This window comes from Crocuta crocuta, unplaced genomic scaffold (genome assembly GCF_008692635.1).
Source record: "Crocuta crocuta isolate KB4526 unplaced genomic scaffold, BGI_CrCroc_1.0 scaffold26, whole genome shotgun sequence".
In the NCBI taxonomy this organism is placed as follows: domain Eukaryota; kingdom Metazoa; phylum Chordata; class Mammalia; order Carnivora; family Hyaenidae; genus Crocuta; species Crocuta crocuta.
The window spans coordinates 10,868,094-10,884,768 of record NW_027532249.1 but is presented as its reverse complement, the minus strand read 5'-3'; positions in this window follow the sequence as shown (position 1 = coordinate 10,884,768).

Below are 16,675 nucleotides of genomic sequence, written 5' to 3'. Positions count from 1 at the left end.
CATTTTGGATATATTTATATAAATAAAATGATCTATGTAGAGTCCTAGACATACAGTATGTGTTTGATAAATAGTAGCTATTATTATTAAAGTCTTTGAAAAAAGAAAAGATGCATTAGCAGACATTTTATCTCATTAAATATTTTGTAATTTCATATACAAGAAAATCAACTTTTTGACTGTATCCCACAGTGCTTGAAAAGGTATCTACACATTAGAAATTCAAGGCATATATTTTGAGAGGATGGAAATAATGTCTCTTTTAAGACAAGATTATCCCCTTTTGCTCTCCCTTCCTTGCAATAGCCCTTGGGGTAACAGTATTCACCTTTTGTGTTCATGGAATTCTTTCAAAAACTGGTAAAGGGAAATTTAGCAGAACATATGAAGAGATTAAGTTCCACTCACAGTTATTACATTGTTTACTCAGTCACTTGTAATCACCTTGTTGCAATTTTAGAACTGCCTTGACTGCACCGTCTCATAAATTCAGAAAGCAAATTAATCACATATTCTTGCTAAGTGAGATCTTCTCCTGACCCTTTCATAATAGTTTTCCATTTGGCACACATCACCTTAAAAATCATATATTCCTACTGGTGGCCAAAAATAAATCTTATACAGCGATAGTACTTTGATCAAAACTTGTCAGCAATTGGTTTACTACTGAAAGTTACTGTCTTAATTTTCTCTCTTCCTTCAAGTGACTACCATAGAATTGTGCCTTCAAGTTTCTTCTCATCAACATGAAATATACATAGATAAGCTTAGCCAGCCAGAAGCTGGACTTCTGTCCTGGGTAATGAACTTGGCATGTATGGGGGAGGCTAACAAGATTTATACAAACTACTGATAGCTATGTACACCGGCTCTTTTATATGAAAAATGGTGATATTTTCAAAATGAGTAGGGAATTATCTTTAGAACAAGTAGCACTTTGACTCTTCTCATTACTTATTACCAATAGTTGAGACTTTGGAAGAGAAAAGTTTACTATGCAAAATATCATGATGAGCTGAGCTGTGGCCTAAGACTCCAGAAGGATCATCTCTTGTGCAGAGATGGATTGTATTTCCCAATGTCAGAAAACAGTGTGTTTACTGGAAGCCTGGAAAACTCTGTGTTTTAAACTGGAGATAGAAGATGAGAGGAAAAAATTCCCAGGGCAACGAGAATTCAGAACAGAGTTAAAAGGGTGAGTGCAGGAGTTATAATGCTGAGTAACAATAAGAGGAGACATAAAATGCCTTGGACACTCAGATACTGATAAGCAGCACAGCAGGAAGAAGAAAAGCACATTTTAGTTTAGAGTTATCAAAATAATAAATGAGATGCATCTATGGGAGTGTGAGAAGAGAGTCAAGACTGGAAGGGCATGTCCTACTTGTACTGAGTGGTGCAAGGTTGAAAGTTCAAAACACATGTATTAACATCGAAAGGGAAAGAATCAGCAGTTACATGATTGTGGGAGTTCATCACAAATACCTACATGGTGCACCACACAAAGCCAGCACAGGTGGGACATGTAGCAGTGAGATTCCAATACCTTCAAATGCTTCTCCGTGACATACCAGTTTTACTCAAAACAGTCCATCTAATGCAGTACATCCTCCACCCATCTTATACCCTTACATCCTTACATGAGTAGAAGAGTAGAAGGGGGAAAGGAGCAACTAAAAGTGATGCTCCCGATTTTGTTTGAGTTGACAGAGAGGAATTATAAACTTAGCTGGGAGAAAAGTGAAAAAGTTTGTTTGTGACTTTACTACCTGAACCAGTAACTCTAAAGATAACCTCAGATTCAATGAAAATGCTATTTAAATATTTAAATACTTGGAGATTTTATGATCTTTATCTGTGTGGAACATCGCAGCACTGGTTCTTTCATTTTAAATACTGTTGTATTCAATGTATAAGAGTGCTGTAATTTACTGTTCTACCTCTTGTTTGACATCTGAGTTTTCTCCAAGTTTTTGTTCTTAAAATAATGTTGCTATAAATGTTGAACATGTCTCTGTGTGTACATGTGCAAGAGATGCCTTGTACTCTAGCAGTGGCATTGCTGTATCCTGATCTGTGTATGTATTTGGACCTCTAGATATTTAGATTGTTGTCCATAGTTGCAAGAATGTAACACTCCCATTAGTAAAGTATGAGAAGTTTCATTACTCTGTAGACTCACCAACACATAGGTTTGTCTGATCATTTAAATTTGGCTAATCTAATGGCTTAATCTTTTATTTTATGGATTCTTAATGATTTGAACTTTTTTTTTTATTTTAGAGAGAGAGAGAGCGCACAAGTGGGGGAAAGGGGCAGAGGGAGAAAGAGAGAAAAACTTAAGCAGGCTCCACACTCAGAGCAGAGACTGACATGAGACTCGATCCCATGACCTTGGGATGATGACCTGGGCTGAAATCAAGAGTTGGATGCTCAACAGGCTAAGCCACCCAGGCACCTCTGATTAGAACATTTTTATATATGTTGGTTATTTATGTTCATTTCTTTGTACATTTATTTTTGGTATATTTTCCTGTTTTCTCTTGGATAGTTTTCATTTTTCTTATTGTTTTGTAGAAGTTCTTTATATATTCCAACTGTTATTCCATTGTTGGCTATGTGGGTAAAAAAATATCTTCTTCTAGTATATGATCTTTTGCAGGTTTTTTATGCAGTCTTTTTTATGAACTAAATTCTTAAAGTCAAATTTATCAACAAAGATAATATTTAGATAATCAATCTAATTACCCAGTACTACATTTGGAAATCATGGAGAAGTATTGAGTGAGCGTAAAATGAAACACTAAAATAAGAGCTAGAAATAATGAAATGATGCTAAAACATTCATCATTTTGTGTTATTGTGCACTCCTTGACTTGGTTTGTAGCTTTGTCATTTAGGTATTAGAAAAATAAGTTTACTGGTTTACAGCAATGAGCATTTATTGTCACACTTGTAGGTCTGTAGGTCAGCCATGATTTTGCTAATCTTACCTGGAGTTGGCTAATAACTGTGTTACAGTCTATGGTCAGATTGAAGATTAAGTTCAGGTCTGCTTCAGGTAATTCTGGGATTAGCAGCTATCTGAGACATTATCTCATAGAAATGGCAGATGTTAAGTGATAAACCAAACTGTTCAAGCACATTCTAATGTTTCTGCTCATATCACCTCCCACTCACATTCTTAGTGCAAAACAAGTCACGTGACTAATTCCAAAGGGGAATGGGAAATTACATTCTGGCTCAAAAGAGAAGAAGGTGTAAGTGAATATTTATTGAACAATATTCTAGTCTATCACAGTTAACTTATATATTGGAGGGTATGACCTTTCATGCTGCATTTTTCTGGAGGGACATAAAGATACCATATTTTAAATCAGATTTTGGCATTTATATGTTATAATAATAATTGTGCTTAATAATTTTCACATTGGGGTGCCTGAGTGGCTCATTCGGTCTGACTCTTGATTTTGGTGAGGTCATGATCTCAAGGTTCATGAGAAGGAGCCCCACATCAGGCTCTGCACTGACAGTGCAATTCCTGCTTGGGACTCTCTCTTTCCCTTGCTCTCTGGCCCTCTCCTGAACTCTTTCTCACTCTCAAAACAAATACATATTAAAAACATAATAATTTTCACTTTATAATTTGTTACAAATAAAAAAGGAAGGAGAATGAGAGGATACACATATACATAAATCAAAGTTCTCTATTCAGAATAAACATGTAGAATGATTTTAAAAAATGGCCATTTTTTGTTTTAAAAAGTTCATATTTATTTAGAAGATTTATTCACAGATGTTGCCTTTTCAGTGGTCTTCACTCATTATTGCATTACATCAATTTAATTTGAAGTAACATTCCAATATTTTACTATGAAAATATTCAAATATATAGCAAGGTGAAAGACTATACAGTGACCCATCATATACCTACCATTTAGATTTTGTAATTAACATTTTTACCAAACTTGTTTCATCACATATTTATCTCACTCTCCACCTCTTTAATTATCTACGCATTTTAAAATTTGATGTATGCCTAAGTAAGTTACAGCCCTCACTATGTTGCTTGCTAAATATCTGAAAATGCACACCATTTACTAGAGTTCAATATTTATTCACAGTTACTTTAGTTTGAGTAAAATTTACCTGCAAAGAAATGCACAAATCTTAAGAGTACCATTCAATGAGGTTTTCTGGGTGTCTAGGCCATTACATATAGATTGGAGCAGCTCTTGCTGAGTATAAAGCCTTTAAGATCCTAAAGTTCTATGAAAGTAAGATGAATACAGGAAACAAAGACACTGACAATTCTACAAAAGAGCAATAAGAATAGCTCTAGGATTGATGTTTTTCATATCACCTGGCAACCCTGTCATCTAAGTTACAGAACTTGCAAAGCAGATGAAAAAGTGTTAAGCACAAGATGAGATATTGATCATTACCAGGCAACCAGAATTGGCAACTACTTGTTCTCAAAAACTAAAATTTTAATATACAACTCTTGAGGGATACTTTTGCTTTATGAAAAACAAAAACAAAAAAACCCAAAAATGATAAATATATATTTATATAATGATAAGTATCTCCAGGTAGCTCAAATAAGTAAATATTGAGAAAGAAGAAAAATTAATCTATTTTCACACAGTGTTTATCAGAAAAGTCATAAAAGCCTCCCTGCAAATATACATTATTTAACTCATCTCCCCACCTTTACTTTTTCTTAGTTCTATGGTTGATGATAGCAAGCTTTAATACTGAGTGGAAACATCTCTGTTACAACCCAAATATTTTTTAATACTATTAACTTTTTAAACAGTATTTTGGGGCTCTATGTTATGTTCAGATATAATTTGTTTTTTGCCTTTGGCCAAAAAAATGGAAAAAAAGCAATTTGTTATCCCTGTCCATGGCATACTAGAGTTCTACAAGGGACATAAATAGCTTAGAGCTGCATTCCTTTATATCAGGGGCTTGGAAGAGCTGTTGGTACAGTGTACACTGGGAGCACAGAAAGGGGCATAAACCAAGGTAGAAGACAGGGTAGGGAAGAAAGGAGGAAACAAAAGATCTCTGGGGAAAGAGAAGCCTGAGCTGGATCTTGAAGAACAAGTAAACAAACCAACATGCAGGAGAGTCATTCAAAGCAGAAGGACCAAACTAAATGGAGGTACACAGTTCACAGAAAACATGATATTGTTATCCACTGATTTAACAAAAATTTAATGGTAAGGACTGTGTGTCAAGCACTAAAGACACAGTGTGGGTACAGAGGTGAAGAAAATAGATCCCTTAGAATTCAGAATCTAGTGGGTACTAGACATTGAACACAGAGTAACAATGTGATAAATGATGTAAAGGAAAAAAATTTGTGAGAGATAATCTTCTCTGATAAATAATTTTAAGCAGATATGTATGATCAATAGGAACTAATGAAGGTGGGATGGGCAAAGGAGGAAGAAATGGAAGTTAATGTAGCTCCTTGGCCATGAAAGGGGAGAGAGCATCTGCAGACCCTGAAGCCTAAATAAGTGAAGTATGGCTTCAGAGTAGATTGCAAAGATGAAAACTACAAATGGAGGTTAGAAAAGAAACTGGGGCCTCTTTTACAAAGATTAAAAAAAAATTTTTTAATGTTTTATTAATTTCTGAGAGAGAGAGAGAGAGCAGGGAAAGGTCAGAGAGGGAGATACAGAATTTGAAACAGGCTTCAGGTTCTGAGCTAGCTGTCAGCACAGAGCCCAAAGCAGGGCTTGAACCCACAAACTGTGAGATCAGAGCCTGAGCTGAAGTTGGACGCTTAGCCGACTGAGCCACTCAGGTGCCCCAAAAGATTTTTTTTTAACCAGTCTACAGACAATGGCAAATGTTTGTTTTTCTCTAAAATCAATTGGGTGAAAAAAATTACCTAGAATAGAAATAGATATACATACAAAATAAGTGTTACATATGTGAGATTCTAGAAGGATAGATAGCCAAGAAAGAAACAAAAAAATTAAAGAAAAGGAAAGGAAAGAAAAAAAGAAGAGAAAAGGAAAGGAAAGGAAAGAAGAAGAGAAAAGAAAAGAACGATGTACCTAAGGAAAATGGGCATGTTCATCTTGGTTTGGATGGGGTTAAGTCATTATGGATTCACATAAAAAGTTGCAGAGGATTTGAGTCTTGAAACAAGGTATCTTATAGGAGTCAAGCAATTCATTCCTTACCATTTCAATTTGACTATTCTTTCACATGCTTGGAAAAAACTTCCCATTTGCTAACCTATCATTAGCTGCTTGCTTCTTTGTAAGTTACTTTGCTACTCATTTGATATTCCTTTTTCCAAAACAATGACACAAAATAATGAGCCCATGTTCAGCAGTAGCTGTCAAATTAGCAACATTGCAAAACAATAATCAGAGAAAATGGATTGTGGTGTTCATGCTCTAGTAATGACTATTCCTCTGTGGAGCTATTAGCAAAACCAAGTGATTTGATCAGTATGCAATTTTAATGAAGTCAGGAGTACACAAATGGAAAATGACATGGGAGGTGTTTTATTTCTTTTGGGGAGGTATACATTTGTCCTTATTTTTCACAAACACTAGACTCTTTATCACTGTAAGTGCTTGGAGTCAAATCACAGAAATCATTAGCACTAGAATTTTTTTAAAGGTGATATTCACCAGTGATCCCACAGGATAGATCACTTACAATAGCTGTATATCAACACCCTTGGCTTATTTTAATTTAATTTAATTTTTACTAGATGGTTTAGAGGCTTGGAGAACTTCATATTGTTTCAGTTCCCTCACATGTAAAAAGAACTTGATGAATAATTAAAATGTATAATTACCTCTTTTATGTTTTTAAAACTTCTATACAACACAGATACATTAATACATAAAACCTAAGGAATACATGTTTATTATTCTTTATTTTTGCTTTCTGTTTTGTTTTAGTGTGAAGTCTTGCATCAATCCTTGAACACTTCTGCTAAAGCATCAAACACTTTAAATAAAATTGGAACAAACAATTGACCAGGCTACCAAAGTGCTGTGTAGGCATAGATTTGTCAATAAATATTTATTTGGAGCTATCAAGTGGCAGTCAGTATTCCAGGCTGTGCAGATACATTAGTAAATGAAACACACTGACCCTATCATCATGATATAAGAAAACCAATGGAGAAAACAAAACAAACAAAATATGAACTGACTCTTAAAAAGGGCAAGAAAAGAAAAATAAGTAATATAGAAAAAGTAAAACATGTAGAAACTAACGAAGACAATGTAATCAAGTCCAAATATACTCATAATTACAATAAATGTAAATGGGCTATATTGAAAAGTTAAAAAACAGAGATTTTCAGATTGGATAAAAAAATAATTCAGGAACATGAAATTTACAAAGGAAACAAAAATCCAAAGATACTGAAACGTTAAAGTAAGAGGATGAAATGAGATACCAGATAAACATAGTGTGTTTATGAAAGTGTAAGTCACCATATTTGTATCAGACAATATAATCTGTAATAACAAAAAGCATCATTAAAGATAGAAAGGTTAACTTTATACGGATAAATAGTTCAGTTCAATAGGAAGATATAAAAATTCCAAATTAGTACAAAATATAAAAAAATATTTGTGTTAAGTCAATTGGATAGTCATATGCAACAGAATAAACTTGAGGGGGTGCCTGGGTGGCTCAGTCAGTTAAGCATCTGACTCTTGATCTCAGCTCAGGTCATGATCTCATGGGTCCATGAGATCAAGTCCCAGGCTCTGAGATGATAGCATGGAGCCTGCTTAGGATTCTCACTCTTTCTCCCTCTGGTGTGCTCTCTCTCTCAAAATAAATGAATAAACTTTAAAAAAAGAATAAGATTCGTATACATAAACATATACATATATGTATACATATACAAAAATTAAGTCAGAATGGATCAAGGACCTAGGATCAAGAGCAAAAACCATGAACCTCTTAGAAAGCAAAGGAGTAAATATTCATGATCCTGAATTTGGCAAAGGTTTCTTAGATATATCAAAAGAACGGGTAAAAGAAGAAAAAATTAATAAATTGAATATCATCAAATTAAAAACGTATGCTTCAAAAGATACCATTGATAAAGTAGAATGGGAGTGCCTGGGTGGCTCAGTAGGTTGGGTGATGGACTTTGGCTCAGGTCATGATCTCAGATCTTGTGAGTTCAAGACCCTCATTGGGCTCTGTGCTGACATCTCAGAGTGTAATAACTTTAGAATTCCTCATGTTATTCCCCATTTTATGATTTTAAAAAAACTCTATGATCATTCAAATTAACTGGAGAGAGAAATAGAGTCAAGGGAATGTTTGAATGCTGGTGAGAATGATCCAGTGGAGAGAGAGAGAAAAGATGAAGTGGGAAAGGAAGTAGAGACTTTCTGTAACACTGTCCTTAAGCACTTAGGACAGAATGAGATCTAACTGACAAATGGGAGACTTAGCTTTGGATAGTTATCTATACAAAAATGAAGGAAAAGAAATAAGGATAGCAGTGTGGAGCTGGGACTGTGTATTACTTTTTTCATTGCTTCATTTTTCTCCATAAGGAAGTGTGTGTGTGTGTGTGTGTGTGTGTGTGTGTGTGTGCCTGCGTGCACACGCACAGACTATTTATTAGAAAGCTACAGACATTTAAACCATATGCTAATAAAGACCATTTTCAGACAATCTGGGTATGAGTATATTAGACTATCCTCCAGAAAGGCTGATTTTTTTTTAATATAAAACACTGACTTTAGTTGGACTGTTAGATTTGTTTCTAAGTGCTCTTTGGAATCTTTATCATGGAGAAAGTTCACACCTTCTTTATAAAGCTCAGTGAAGCATGTGACTACATGGTATAGGGGTTAAGAGGAAAGACTGATCTCAGACATTTGATTCCTACAGCCTGAAATTCACTGGCTATGAAAGTTTTAGAACGATGGAGGGGTCCAATCACTTCAGTTCTCTCATTTATTTTTTTAAAAAATAATTTACTATCAAGTTAGCTATCATACATTGTGTACAGTGTGCTCTTGGTTTCAGGGGTAGATTCTTATGCTTCATCGTTTACATACAACACCAGTGCTCATCCCAACAAGTGCCCTTCTCAATACCTATCATCCATTTCTCCCTCACTCCCGCCCCCACTTCCAGTAGCCCTCAGTGTTTTCTCTGTATTTAAGAGTCCTTTATGGGTTTGTCTCCCTTTCTGTTTGAAACTATTTCTTCCCCTTTCCTTCCCCCATGTTCTTCTGTTAAGTCTCTCAAGCTCCACATATGAGTGAAAACTTATGATATCTGCCTTTCTCTGACTGACTTATTTCACTTAGCATACCTTCCAATTCTATCCATGTTGTTGCAAATAGCAGGATTTCATTCTTTCTCATTGCCAAGTAGTATTCTATTGTATATATAAAACACATCCTGTTTGGGGTGCCTGGATGGCTCAGTCAGTTAAGCGGCCGACTTTGGCTCAGGTCATGATCTCATAGTTTGTGGGTTCGAGTCCCGCGTCGGGCTCTGTGCTGACAGCTAGCTCAGAGCCTGGAGCCTGTTTCGCATTCTGTATCTTTCCCTCTCTCTGACCCTCCCCTACTCGTGCTCTCTCTCTCTCTCTCTCTCAGAGATAAATAAAACATTTAATAAAATTAAAAAATAAAACACATCCTGTTTATCCAGTTGATGGGTATTTGGGCTTTTTCCATGATTCCGCTATTGTTGAAAGTGCTGCTGTAAACATTGGGGTATATGTGCCCCTATGAATCAGCACTCCTGTATCCTTTGGTTAAATTCCTAGTAGTGCTGTCGCTGGTTCATAGGGTAGTTCAGTTTTTAATTTTCTGAAGAACCTCCACCCTGTTTTCCAGAGTGGCTGTACCAGTTTGCATTCCCACCAACAATGGAAGAAGGTTCCCATTTCTCCACATCCTTGCAGCATCTGTTGTTTCCTGAGTTCTTAATTTTAGCAACTCTGACCAGTGTGAGGTATCACAATGAGGTTTTGATTTGTATTTGCCTGATGATGAATGATGTTGAGCATCTTTTCATGTGTCTGTTGGTCATCTGGATGTCTTCTTTGGAAAATTGTCTATTCATCTCTTCTGCCCACTTCTTCACTGGATTCTTTGTTTTTCGTGTGTGGAGTTTGGGAAGTTCTTTATAGATTTTGTCCGATATGTTGTTTGCCAATATCTTCTACCATTCTGTCAGTTGCCTTTTAGTTTTGTTAATTGTTTCCTTTGGCATGCAGAAGCTTTTAATCTTGAAGAGGTCCTAATGGTTCATTTTTGCCTTTGATGTAAGAAAGTGGCCTAGTTTCCTTCTTCTGCATGTTGCTGTCCAGTTCTCTTTAGCACCATTTGCTAAAGAGGCTGTCTTTTTTCTGTTAGATAACTTTCCTGCTTTGTGAAAGATTAGTTGGCCATACATTTGTGGGTCAAATTCAGGGTTATCTATTCTATTCTGTTGGTCTCTGTGTCTGTTTTTGTGCCAAAACCATACTATATTGATGATTATAACTTTGTAGTAGAGGCTTAAGTCCAGGATTGTGATGCTTCCCACTTTGGTTTTCTTTTTCAACATTACTTTGGCTATTCAGGGTCCTTTCTGTTTCCATAGAGAAGAATGCTGGTGCAATTTTGATTTGAATTGCATTGAATGTGTAGATTGCTTTGGGTATATTGACATTTTAACAGTATTCTTCAAATTCATGGAAATGAAATGTTTTTCCATTTCTTTGTGTTTTCTTCATTTTTTAAAATAAGTTATCTATAGTTTTCAGCATACAAATCTTTTACATCTTTGGTTAGGTTTATTCCTAGGTATTTTATGGTTCTCGGTGCAGTTGTAAAGGGATTGACTTCTTGATTTCTTTTTTTGTTGTTTCATTATTGGTGTATAGAAAGAAGTGCAATTAATTTCTGTACATTGATTTTGTATCCTGCAACTTTGGTGAATTCATTTATTAGTACTTACAGCTTTTTGGTGGAGTCTTTCCAGTTTTCCATGTAGAGTATCATGTCATCTGCAAAAAGTGAAAGTTTGACTTCTTCTTTGCCAATTTGGATGCCTTTTATTTAATTTTGTTGTCTGATTATTGAGGCTAAGACTTTCAACGCTATGTTAAACAACAGTGGTGAGAGTGGACATCCCTGTCATGTTCCTAATCTCGGGGAGAAGAAAGCTGGAGAATCCATACTTATATCAGAAAAACTAGATTTTAAACTAAAAGGCTGTAACAAGAGATGAAGAAGGGCATTATGTCATAATTATGGGGTCTGTCCATGAAGAATAGCTAACAATTGTAAATTTATGCTTCCAACTTGGAAGAACCCAAATGTATAAGTCAATCACAAACATAAGCAATGTTATTGGTAAGAATATAGTAATTGCAGGGAATTGTAATACCCCACTTACAGCAATGGGCAGATAATCTCAGCAGAAAATCAATAAACAATGGTCTTGAATGATACCCCGGACCAGATGAACTTGACAGATACATTCAGAATTTTTCATCCAAAAGCAGCAGAATACACATTCTTCTTGAGTGCATATGGAAAATTCTCCAAGATAGGTCACCTGCTAGGTCACAAAAGAGCCCTGAATAAATATAAAATAATTGAGATCATACCATGCATATTTTCAGATCACAATGATATGAAACTTGAAATCAACCAAAAGAAAAAATTTGGAAAGCCTCCAAATGCATGGAGGTTAAAGAAAATCCTACTAAAGAATGAATGGGTCATGGAGAATTAAAGAAAAAATTTAAAAATATATGGAAGCAAATGAAAATGGAAACATGACAGTCCAAACCCTTTGGGATGCAACAAAGGCAGTCCTAAGGGTAAAATACATAGCAATTCACACCCATCTCAAGAAACAAGAAAAATCCCAAATACAAAATCTAACCATGCACCTAAAGGAACTAAAAGCAGAACAGCAAAGAAACCCCAAAGCTAGCAGAAGAAGAGAAATAATAAAGATTAGAGGAGAAATAAACAATGCAGAAGCAAAGAAAACAGTAGAATAGATTAATGAATCTAAGAGCTCTGTTTTTGGAAAAATAAACAAAATTGATAAACCCCTAGCCAGACTTCTCAAAAAGATAAGAGAGAGAACCCAAATAGATAAAATCACAAATGAAAGAAGAGAAGTCACAGCCAATACCACAGAAATACAAACAATTATTAGGGAATACTGTGAAAAGTTATATGCCAAAAAACTGGACAAGCTGGATGAAAGGGACAACTTCCTCAACACTCACACACTACCAAAACTCAAACGGGAAGAAATAAAAAATTTGAATAGACCCATAACCAGTGAAGAAATTGAATCAATTATCAAAAATCTCCCAACAAATAGCAATCCTTATCAAAATAACACCAGCATTCTTCACAGAGCTAGAACAAACAATCCTAAAATTTGTATGGAACCAGAAAAGACACCAAAGAGCCAAAGCAACCTTGAAAAAGAAAAATGAAGCTGGAGGCATCACAGTTCCGGACTTCAAGCTGTATTATGAAGCTGTAATCATCAAGACAGTATGGTACTGGCACAAAAACAGACACTCAGATCAATGGGACAGAATAGAGAAACCAGAATTGGACTCACAAATGTATGGCCAACTCATATTTGAAAAAGCAGGAAAGAATATCCAATAGGATAAAGACAGTCTCTTCAGCAAATGGTGCTAGGAAACTGGACAGCGACATGCAGAAAAATGAACCTGGACCACTTTCTTATTCCATACACAAAAATAAACTCAAAATGGGTGAAAGACCTAAATGTAATACAGGAAACCATCAAAATCCTAGAGGAGAAAGCAGGGAAAAACCTCTTTGGTCCTGGCTGCAGCAACTTCTTATTCAACACGTCTCCAGAGGCAAGGGAAACAAAGCAAAAATGAACTATTGGGACCTCATCAAAATAGAAAGCTTCTGCACAGCAGAGAAACAATCAGCAAAACTAAGAAGCAACCGATGGAATGGGAGAAGATATTTGCAAATGACATATCAGATAAAGGGTTAATATCCAAATCTATACAGAACTTACCAAACTCAACACACAAAAAACAAATAAACCAGCGAAGAAATGGGCAAAAGACATGAATAGACACTTCTCCAAAGAAGACATCCAGATGGCCAACAGACACATGAAAAAAGGCTCAACATCACTCATCATAAGGAAATACAAATCAAAACCACAATGAGATAACACCTCACACCTGTCAGAATCTCTAACAGCGGGGCACCTGGGTGGCTCAGTCAGTTAAGTGTCTGACTTCGGCTCAGGTCATGATCTCACGGTTCGTGGGTTTGAGCCCCATGTCAGGCTCTGTGCTGACAGTTCAGAGCCTGGTTCGGATTCTGTGTCTCCCTCTCTCTCTGCCTCTCCCCCTCTTGCACTCTCTCCCTCTCTCAAGAATGAATAAATGTTAAAAAAAAAAAAAACTTTTTAAAAAAACTTAAAAAAAAAGAATAACATTAAAAATTGAGGAAACAACAGATGTTGGCGAGGATGTGGAGAAAGAGTATCTCTTTCGCACTGCTGGTGGGAATGCAAACTGGAGCAGCCACTCTGGAAAACAGTATGGAGTTTCCTCAAAAAATTAAGAATTGAACTACCCTATGACCCAGCAATTGCAGTACCAGGTACTTACACTGAGATACAGGTGTGCTGTTTTGAAGGGGCACATGCATCCCAATGTTTATACTAGCACTGTTGACAGTAGCCAAAGTATGGAAAGAGCCCAAATGTCCATTGATGGATGAATGGATAAAGAAGACGTGGATAAAGAAGACTGTGCATATATATATATGTGCACAATGGAGTATAACTCGGGAATCAAAAAGAATGAAATCTTGCCATGAATGCAACTAGAGGGTACTATGCTAAGCAAAATTAGTCAGAGAAAGACAAATATATGATTTCACTCATAGGAGGGATTTAAGATATAAAACAGATGAACATAAGGGAAGGGAAACAAAACAATATAAAAACAGGGAGGGGGACAACATAAGAGGCTCTTAAATATGGAGAACAAACAGAGGGTTGGTGGAGGGCTTGTGGGAGGGGAGATGGGCTAAATAGTAAGGGGCATTAAGGAATCTACTCCTAAAATCATTGTTGCACTATATGCTAAGTAACTTGGATTTAAATTAAATAATAAATTAATTTTAAAAATCTCCAAACAAATAAAAGTCCTGGGCCAGATGGCTTCCCAGGGGAATTCTATCAAACATTTAAAGTAGAGTTAATATCTATCCTTCTCAAGCTGTTCCAAAAAATAGAAATGGAAGGAAAGATTTAGGACTCATTCTATGAAGCCAGCATTGCCTTAATTCCCAAACCAGACAGAGACCTCACTAAAAAGGAGAATTGCAGACCAACATCCCTATGAAAATGGAAGCGAAAGTTCTCTACAAGGTACTAGCAAATCGAATTTAACAATATATTAAAAGAATTATTCACCATGATCAAGTGGGATTCATTCCTGGACTGCTGGGCTTGTTCAGTACTTGCAAATCAATCATACGATACATCACCTCAATAGAAGAATGAATAAGAACCATGTGATCCTGTCAATAGATGCAGAAAAAGTACTTGATAAAATATAGCATCCTTTCTTAATAAAAACCCTCAAAAAAGTCGGGATAGATGAAACATACCTTAACATCCTAAAAGCCATATGTGAAAAGCCCACAGCTAATATCATCCTCAATTGGGGAAAACTGATCTTTCCCCATTCTCTCATTTTAAAAGCACCTATCCTATTGGGCTGTAGGAACTATTAAAGTATATATAAACCCTCAGTTAGACTGGGTTCAATCTGGAAAACAGAAGCCATACTACATATCCCAGGTAAAAGGAGTTTAGTATGTATACTTAGCATTTAATGACTTGTGGAAAGGCTGGGGAGGTAGAAGTTAGAAAAGCTGCTCCTGAAATTTGCAGAGTTGACACTAAGATCTCAGTTGTAAGCACCAAATTAGGTGGTTCACTTCATCTCACCAGGAAGCTGCTTCAATTCTTGAAATTCTGAGAAGGTGTCACCCATCATTTCAGTCTTCAGTGGCAAAGGGGATGGGAAGCTGCTTTGGCTCTCTTGTCTGCCCAGATATATGGCTGCACCCACTTCCCAAGATTAATGACTTCTTCTTCACTTCCAGTTCACAGACCTCTGAAGTTCCTTTCATTGTTAAACTCTAAGCCAAAACCATGCAAGGAAGGATAGTCTGGGAAACACAATTTATAATCTTAGAATGGAGTGGTGTGATGCTAGCCCAATACTTACTTAACACGGGGCTGGATAGAAGAGAAATTCCTGAATAAATGGTAGCTGTGCTTGTTACGTATCACACAACAAATCCCCATGTTGTGTCTATTGCAGAGCTTCATTGTACACTCAGTTTTAATTTGTGAAATTAAGAAAAGGTTTTGCAACATATGGTCATGTCAGGTTTAAGAGAGTCCTTTCAAACCATTAGTCTGTTTATATGTGGCATAGAAAATCATTTCAAATCATGGTTACTATAGGACAATCAACTGAACACATTAAAGATTTGAATCTTTAAGTATTTATTATGCATCCTGTGAACAAGCACTGCATTATACAACCTGAGGAAAATAAAAATAAATCTAAAACACAGTCCTTGCCTCTGAGAAACTTGCTGACTTACCAGAGAACCAATGGCTGAATGATAGGAACAAATAATTCAATAGCTAATTTCCCTTGATGTTCTACTATAAATGTATTCACTTTTTCCTCCTTAATCCTCTTAATTTATTTGTATTTTTAGTTGGGAGATCTTAAAGTCATGGCATAAACTGCAAAACATGCTTAGATGAATTCGCGTTTGTGAAGTAAGCATTCCTGTGATATTGCCATCAGAACTAGAATATTCCATAAACCTTCTATTTAGATAAAGATAACATTTTCTCCCTAAACCACCTCTAGCAGTTATAAAAACTTTTGGTTTCTTTTGCTAGAATATTGAGGTTTACTAAACAAATTCAGTATATTCACTTAGATATACATTTTCTGGTCTGAACGGTTTTATTTTTTCAGATAATTGTTCTCTCAGCTGGGAATGAATTTTCCTCTTTTGTCTGTCTGGCAGAACCCTAACTATCTTTCAAGACTTACCTTGAGCATTGTCTCTTATAAGGAAACCTACCTCATCTCTCTGAGCCAGAATTAGATGCTTCCTTTACTGTGTTTCCCCTACCATCAGAGCATATTTCTATCATACTGTGTTGTAAATATGCATATTTTCATACTGTATTGTCACTGCTTAAATCCACATCTCCACTGCACACTGATTTTTTTAATCTACAGATACCTGGTTCATCTTTGTGTCCAGTGCTTATTTCATTGCAGGCCCTTGGATTAGTTTCCTATTGCTATAGCAAAAAAAAAAAAAAAAAAAATTACCCCAACTTTGGTGGCTTAAAACAACACAGATTTATTCTCTCATATTTCTGGAGGTCAGAAGTTTGAAACAGCTCTGACTGCGCTAAAAATTAGTATCAGCAGGGCTCTATTTCTTCTGAAGTCTCCAGGGGAGAATTCATTTCCTTGCCTTTTCCAGCTTGTAGAAGCTATCTCCATTCCTTCACTCATGGCTCCTTTCCCATATTCAAAGCCAATGTTGTTTCTTCAAATACC